Source organism: Macaca fascicularis, chromosome 3, assembly GCF_037993035.2.
Source record: "Macaca fascicularis isolate 582-1 chromosome 3, T2T-MFA8v1.1".
Taxonomy (NCBI): domain Eukaryota; kingdom Metazoa; phylum Chordata; class Mammalia; order Primates; family Cercopithecidae; genus Macaca; species Macaca fascicularis.
In genome coordinates this window covers 187,210,984-187,219,945 of record NC_088377.1, presented here as the reverse complement: position 1 = coordinate 187,219,945, position 8,962 = coordinate 187,210,984, and the positions used below count along the sequence as shown (strand labels likewise).

General features: G+C 35.9%; 1 pseudogene; it reads right to left on the bottom strand.

Moving 5' to 3' along the window:
• Positions 1-1,368: 1,368 nt before the first annotated feature.
• On the bottom strand, positions 1,369-8,689 carry LOC135969974 (probable C-mannosyltransferase DPY19L4 pseudogene; annotated as a pseudogene).
• Positions 8,690-8,962: the final 273 nt, after the last annotated feature.

Genomic DNA, 8,962 nt, shown 5'->3' with positions numbered 1-8,962 from the left:
CCAATATCAATATTTTTCTAAAAACCTGAACAGCATTCTTTTAAATGTCCATTTAAAAATATATTACAGGTAACAGTTATTGTTTTATCATGATCAAATTAGTATCAAATTAATAGGCATAAGTGAAAAAACTAATCACTTACTAGATAGTCATAAAAAATAAAATACAATAATGTTGTGCACTTTGTATTATGAAGAAAGTGTTCACTTATATAAGCAGCAGATGATGAGAACATTATCATGAAAATTCTGGATATATCTTTATGTATATCCTTAAAAATCACTTACCTTTATATAATTTCCATTTTAATTTTAATCCCACATATTTTCAGCTAACATTTAACTTTTTATTGTAAAACTTCAGCTGTTATAAATCATGAAACACTTTCAGAAATTTGTTTAAAGGTAGAAATAATTCCTTCTAGTAAACAATTATGTCACATTACATATTTGTTGAATGTCATGTTTGAGAAATATATTCTGACCCTGAACATATTCAAATTAAAGATCAATATTATAAAGGAATGAAGATTTTACAGGGAAAATATTGCAATCAGTAAAAGCATGAAAGATCATGTAGTAGTGTGTCCAGAGTTTGTTCCTTCCAGTGGGTTCTTGGTCTCGCTGACTTCAAGAATGAAGCTGCGGACCTTCGCGGTGAGTGTTACAGCTCTTAAAGGTGGCATGGACCCAAAGAGTTAGCAGCAGCAAGATTTATTGTGAAGAGCGAAAGAACAAAGCTTCCACAGTGTGGAAGGGGACCCAAGTGGGTTGCTTCTACTGGCTGGGGTGGCCAGCTTTTATTCCCTTATTTGTCCCTGCCCATGTCCTGCTGATTGGTCCATTTTACAGAGTGCTGATTGGTGCATTTACAATCCTTTAGCTAGACACAGAGCGCTGATTGGTGCGTTTTTACAGAGCACTGATTGGTGTGTTTACAATCCTCTAGCTATGCAGAAAAGTTCTCCAAGTTCCCACTCCACCCAGGAAGTCCAGCTGGCTTCACCTCTCAGTAGGAAGGAAGACACCTGTTTGGAATATTGCAGAATGGTAGATACGACATTTTATCAAAGGACAGTACTGCTTGATCTTCTATTTCCCACAGAACTCTGGATCCAGTTAAGAGCAGGAGGGGGAAAGAAGTAGCAATATTTCAAATGTCCATACTCCAATCTGCAAAAGACACTGAGTAGGTGGAAGAAAACTGCATTCTACTTCGGGTAGTCTTTGAAATGAAGGCTCTGTTATTTCTTCAAAATTGGAAGGATATCACAGGGTTGATTTTATATACAAAGTAGGATCTGATCCAGTAAACTCTAGTGAAGTAATTCACATATGGAGAAAGTTAATTTTGACCTCATGACAAAATCACCCATATTTTGAGGAGGTTAGCGTGTCACCTTCTTTGCAAACCACCAACAATATTGGGTGTATGGTTCTTAATTGAAGCCACTTGAAAAGTGTCATACAAAGTTAAGGAAAACATACACCAAATGCTGCTAACACGCACACATAAGGAATCCAGATGTACTTCAAGCCTTCTATAACCATCACAAGAGAACCCAATAAAATAGTATGAATTAGATGATAAATTATTTCTGGCCTTTCTCCAATTCATCCATCGTCAAGAATAACAGTTTCTGTCAGGAACTTAGTATTAATTCTCCTAAAAATAACTTGCAGTATAGAAAGAAAACAAATAATTAACACTGGGATATAGAAAGGTAATAAAGAAGAGTGTCAATTGCAAAAAATAAAAATAAAAAAAATGTCTTGAGAAGGTGCCTGCCAGGATTCTTGACAGAGGAGCCAAATTACTGTAAAATTCTTAGTCATATTTAGCCCAAATTTCGCTTCAAGGAATTTGAGCATGTGCCCATGTTCTTTGTGCTGGACAAACATCTTCATTATAATATTCAATGTCACTCTCAGAGGACACACCAAGTAAAAATTAATCAGTTTCATCGTTTTAGCTACAAAAGTTTCTTTCTTCACATTCAGCTGAAGGCACTTAGCAAGCATTAAGGCTGCTAGTAAACTTAACAAAGGAAATACCAACACAGCTGGATTCCCAAACTGCAGTAAAAATTCCAGAAAGAGAGAAAATATGTAGATTTTATAAACTTCATAAACCTTGTCACTTTGCTCCAGTGGCAAGATACCGAGCAGGAATACAGAGACTGCTTGAAGAAACAGGAGATAGCGGCCATACACCACATCATCATAAATATGTAAGTTGAAGCACTTATCAACAAGTAGTAAAACCTCTCTCCATAAGTATTTCAGTTGCTTTTTCAAATAGCCTGTAGGGGCACAACTTGGCATGCAAAATATGGTAGTGCCCAGTTTTCTCTTCAAGGAATAGAGTATTCCATTCTTGTTGTATTTACTACCCTCTTATGATGAGGCATGCAACAGTAAGCACTCCTGCTAGCCATGTTCCACTCATAAGCCAACTTGTAACAAATAATGCAGTAACATATATTCTTTGCAATCCAAAAACAGCGCCAGTATAGAAATACACTGGCTCAATAATCTCGTTGCTACCAGTGGTTTGACATAAAACCCTGGCAATAAGTTCCGGATATAGAGACATTTGCTGCACTGCATTTAGAATCTTCAGAGATACAGTTCGGTTATTGTGTGCCAGTTCATAAACACCTCTTTCAAATGAAGGTGCCTTTACCATATCTTTACGATAGGTCTAATAAATGGCACTGTCACTCTGAAACATGATTCCCCGTTCAAGCTCGTTTTGGAGCTCTTTCAGGAATTGCAATGTCATTGATTTTTCTCTTCTTTAGCAGATTCCTTATTTTCTGAAGACTTTGGCTTTTTTCTTTGGCGCAACTCTGTAGCTGATCTTTCTTTCTCCGCTGTGGTCTCCGCGGAGGCCAGGGCATCCCTCTGGTTCCCCCCAGGCAGGTCTCCCTCCCTCTGAATCCCCGAACCCCTCAGCCTCCCCGGGCCCGCTCCCAGCCGCCGCTGCAAATACGCTTTTTAATCACTGTTTTTCTACTACTAACATCTTCCAGAAAAGCTAAACGAAATTTTATGCAATTCCCTGGTTAATGTTTCTCGATGACATAAGTTGCTCCGTATATGCTTGACTGCAGCTAACCTTGTTACACTAGAAATCAATCTTGACGGGCAGCCAAAATTCATTATCTTATGATCTCCTTGGCAGTTTCCTGCTTTGATGTTTTTATCAGATTGGAGTCAGGCTTTATACCCTGAACTGTTCTTGTAAAGTTTTTCTTTTTTTTTTTTTTGGAGACGGAGTCTTGCTCTGTGCCCCAGGCTGGAGCGCAGTGGCCAGATCTCAGCTCACTGCAAGCTCCGCCTCCCGGGTTCCCGCCATTCTCCTGCCTCAGCCTCCCGAGTAGCTGGGACTACAGGCGCCACCACCTCGCCTGGCTAGTTTTTTTTGTATTTTTTTAGTAGAGACGGGGTTTCACGGTGTTAGCCAGGATGGTCTCGATCTCCTGACCTTGTGATCCGCCCGCCTCGGCCTCCCAAAGTGCTGGGATTACAGGCTTGAGCCACCGCGCCCGGCCCTTGTAAAGTTTTTCACTTGATAATCACGGTCCTTTAATTCTGGTGATTATCCGGTGCTAATTTGATAAGAAAACAAAACTGAAGGTAAGCTTTTCCCAAAGGGTCTCAGAAAAAAGATATTTTTCCAATATATTAATGTGTTAAACACACGCACGCACGCGCGCACACACACACACACACACACACACAGTTTCTAGTGAAATAACTTTGAGAAACATTAGGTTAAGAACACCTTAAGAAATTTTGCCTAACCCAGGATAATGAGGTTAACTTCTACATAATCTTCTAGATTATCTGTTATTTCAATTTCCACAGTTAGATATACTGACATGAAATTGACATGAAATTTTGTGTAGGTTCGACATATGGTTCAAGTTCTACTTTTCCCTCAAACCTTTGTCTACAGTTATTCTGGGCTACGTTTATGTATAAATCAAGTGTTTATGTATATTAGACTCTGTCTGGAGGCTCCTTATTATGTACTTGTACTATTCCCACATCGTCTTAGTATAGCTTCATTATGAGTAGAGCAAGTCTTCCCACCTAAAAGACTGCTTGGCTGTGTTAGCCACTTGCATATCCACTTAAATATAGAATACAATTACAAATTTCTATCAATACCAAAATATATAGAAATACATTGTTGGGACAATTTTGATTGAATTTGTATTTAATTTAAGAAGAAGTTTAAGGAGAATTTCCATCTTTAAATTACTGTCCTCAAATCTATGATTGTAACACACTTTGTACATTTTCTTAGTTCTTTAAATTATCTCAATTTGTTTCATAATTTTTTATGAAGACATACATAAATGTAGCACCATTTCTAGATATTTGCTATAACTATTACTGTGATTATTATAGACTTTTACAATTTTTATTTATTAACTGGATGGTATGTAGAAATTCAATTCATTGTTTTACATTGTCCTTGTGTAGCAACTTTGTGAAAATTAATAATGATTTTTATTTTATTAGATATTCTTTTAGTATTTTTCAGATACAGCTTGACAAGTTGTTTCTATTGGATTTACTTTATCTGGGTCCCATTTCTTTCTTTCTTGGCTAATATTTCATCTTGCTTGTATATGTAATTATTCCAATAAAAAGTTGGATGGGAAAATCACATTATATATCATACATAATATATATATCATACATAATACATGAGATATATCCCATGTAATAAATAATATCTTGTTAGGGACTAAATATATGTGTCCCCTACAAATTTAAACGTTGAAATATCATCCCCAATGGGATGGTGTTTGAAGGTGGGGCCTTTGGGAGCAGTTTAGGTCACAAATAGGACTGGTGCCCTTAAATGAAGAGGCCAGAGAGCTAGCTTGCTCTCATTCTGCCATATGAGGATACAAGAAAAAGTTGACAGTTTGTAAACTGAAAGCGGGATCTCACCAAAACCTGACCATACTGGAACCCTGATCCCAGCCTTCCAGCCTCTAAAACTGTTAGAAAAATTTCTTCTGTTTGTAAGCCACCTGGTGTGTAATACGTTCTTATAATAGCCCAAACTGAAAAACACAGAAATCACATATTATATAATAAATAAAATTCCCATAAGCAGTGAATATCTGAAAACACAATTTTTATTTCTTCATCTTGTTCACATTCTGGCTCAATTAAAGTCTATATGGAATTCACCTCAAAATCCTGGAATGGCAACACATTGAAAGTTTTCCTCTTACTGAGCTCCGGAGAAGTACTGAATCAAGTTTTAAAAGAAAACTGGAGACTTGAGGAATCCAAAAGGTGTAGTCTTCTACTCATTTGTGACATACTAAGCTAAAGAAAGTAGAGGAGACTAGAGTGCTTTCAATTTAAGGCCCATCAGCAAAAAAAAGAAACCTAAGTGTATCACATGAAAACTCATCCACAGAGAATGGAAAAATCTAGGCTTGTGGTTCTAGGTTTAGAAACTGAGTTTACAAAACCATGAGAGAAGTCTGGGTCTGGCAGAGCATTGTATTGAGCCAGAAAACTCTTCCAAACCTGGAAACCCTTGACACAGTGTTTGATTTTGAGAGAAATAGCAGAATGTGTGAGACTACACTCAAAGAGATACAGTTTCTCCAAAAATAAAATAGGGCATCATTGTATTGTATTGAAGACATTCCTTTGATGAACTGTAAACTATTGCCCAAAATAATAGGGTCAATGTAAGAGCTCTTTAGAAGCATAGTGTTTTTTGTTTGTTTTGCTTTTTTCTTTGTTTTTTAGTGCATTACTTTTAAAGCAATTATTCTAAGACTTACGTCATATCAGGTTAAATTATATATATAATAGTATATTTTTGAATATTAATCACATGGTAGATTGTTGCTTAAGTTTCATTTCATGCAAAAAGTTATCATTTTTTGTCTAACCTTCTATTTATTGTTGAACCAAACTTTGATCATCATTTTATAAATCAGTGTATCTCACATTCCTGCTAGTATCTATCCTCTCTGCCTCTGTAAGATTAACTTTGCATATTTAAATTTATTATGGCCAGCCATACTTGTATTTTATTTGTTCTGTTACACTGTCTTAAATTCTTATGTTAATAATTACAATTTAAATATAAACCAAATGAATAAGAAATGTAAATGTAATCAAATAATGTTATAAAAATAATATTTATGATAAAGTAGAAGGAACTGAAAATTACTGCTTGAATATTGAGTACAACTATAAAAATAAGTTCTGTAGCTTAAAATTATATGTGCCATATTTTAATGACATACTCTCCCTTTGTTAAATCTTTTTTACTGATGTAACTTTTATAATAACCCTCCATTTAACATCTATGTAACTCTATATATGAATAAAATTTTAACATCTAGTATAAATTGCTAAAATAAAATTGCAAGTTCCACATTTACAGTTTTAATTATTTTGATAAACAACTTTCAAGTTCTTATTCATACCAATTCATAATTAAGAATAATATATACTTTATACTTACATAGAAATATGGCAGATTACGCATATGTGTTAGTCTAGATTTTACCTCCAAGACTATAGAAATCATAAATGATTAAAATGGGGATAAACCCATAACTGTAAAAAAAAAAAAAATGGGTGGAGGGCACACATATTGGGGGAAATTCTATAAATTTTATAAAAGTAAAAGATGAAATCATATTGATAAAATTCAAATAGAATATATTTCTCAAATTCTAATACAGCAGATGACAGATACAAAAACAGGATAGCCTGAATTGGATAGCTTGAACTCAGAAAATTTTTCTACTTGGAATGAGCACAGATAATAATAGGACTGAAAATGTGACAAAATACAAAGAGGCATCATTTTCCATGACGGTAAAAAGAAAGTTACGAGGGTGGCGGACAGGAACTTGATTGAATTGTAAGTCCATCTCAAAACAATTAGAAAGAACATTCTAGATAGAATAAACCTTGCTTGAATGTGTGTTATTATTCCAAAGTAAAGTGCTTCTAATTCTGAAACTGTGGGGCCTTCCATTTTAAAGACAGTTCTGCACCATTTGAGTATGAAAGAGAGTTTGCCAATTAACAAGCTGTGCTTCTGTACTACCCTATTGAATGTCCTTATTCAATAAAAAAATTTTAATTGAAAATTCTAGCCTTACCACCCAACAACTTAAGAGATATGTGACAAACAACTCAAGTAATCTAATCCTTTACTTCTTCATTTGAATGGAAAACCAGATTACTAGACATATAAAGCAAATTAGCATGAAAGGAGAAAAACAGTCAATTACACAAAAATGTGGCCCCAAGAAAAAACAGAGATCATTCACAGATAGAAGACAATCTTAAAACACATAATGTCTTCAGAAGATTTCTAGATGATGCCTCTTATAAAACAAGAGTCATGAAGAGGACTGAATAAAAAAACATAGCTCTCAGAAAAAGTAAAACTTTAGAAATTAAAACTATGTTAACAAATTAAAAATGAAAATCTATAGGAAGATTAAAAGAAAATTTGAGGTGTTCTTCTGGAACATACACCTGAAAATACAAAAAAGAGAAAACCTATAAAACAAAATGAATAGGTAAATAGTAGGTCCAGATTGCTCAATATCTAATCAACAGGAATTTCAAAAGGGGAACATTAAGAAAAAAAAAAAAAGCGATACTACTAAATAAATAACCTGAAACAACCTTCCAGGGCTGAAGATTGGTGACCTAGCTGTAGATATATCAGGGCCCACTGATTGCTGAGCTCAATATACAAATAATAATTCAAAGGTGCATCACTGACATAGTTGAGGAATTTCAGCACACCATGTATAAAAATAACATTCCAAAAGCATCCAGAGAATACTAAGAAAAAATATTAATCAATAGATGTCATAAATGCAGCAGATTTTTTTAAATCTGCAACTTTGGTACTAAAAAAGGTAACAATTACTTCAAAGTTCTGAGGCAGTAATATTTTTAACTTAGAATCATATGTCCAGCCAAGAAATCAATCAGTAGAAATAGCAAAATAAAGCAGTTTTGAGAAACATAAGAAATCAGAAAATGTATCTCTCACATATCATTTTGGAGAAGGTTACATGAGGATCTGTTTACACAAAACAAAATTAGCAGTCACAAGATGTAGGCGTGGAAGTTTTAAAAATGATGGATTTGATACAGACAGGAGGCAGGGAAATACTGGGTAGAAAAGGGCAGGGTCCCTGGTAAGGGCTCCACCCTCAAGCCTGGACCCATGGCCCAAAGTGAGAACATGCATTCCTGTTTTCTTGCTCGCATGTCGCCTTTTCCAAAACCACCCTGGCCTGCCCTGCCCTGCATCCTGAACCCACAAAAACCCCAGGCTCCACTAGCAGCAGAGTGGTAGAGAAGGAGGGAAGAGAAGAAGCAGCTTGATTTCAGAGGGATGGCTTGACTGTGGAACCTTAGAGAGGACTTCAGCTGGAAATAACCAAACTCCAGCGGAAGACCACCTTCCCACTCCATCCACTTTCCAGCTCCCCATCCCATTGACAGCCACTTTCATCGGTAATAAAAATCCTACACATTTACCACCTTCAATTTGTTCCTGTGACCTGATTCCTCCTGGAAGCCAGACAAGGTCCCAAATGCAGGTGAAGGAGGCTGTCACACTGACCTTCCACTGGGCTAACACTTCAGCCATCCGTGGATGGCAAAACTAAAAAAGCAGCAAGTAACACACACCCTCTGGGCCTCTAGGGGTTGCTGGCAACTCCTAGATGCTCACTTGCTTGATCTCACTCCCATGACTGGTTGAGAGCTGTGGGCTGAGTAAACAAGCCAACCCCTTCACAGGTCAAGGAACTCTCCTGTTTGAGAGTTAAGTAAGGAGTTCAAAGCAAATAAATTTTAAAATAATAACTTTCTAGATAGCCTGGTAATAATCAGGACAAATGTAAACAAGAAATTCCTGAGC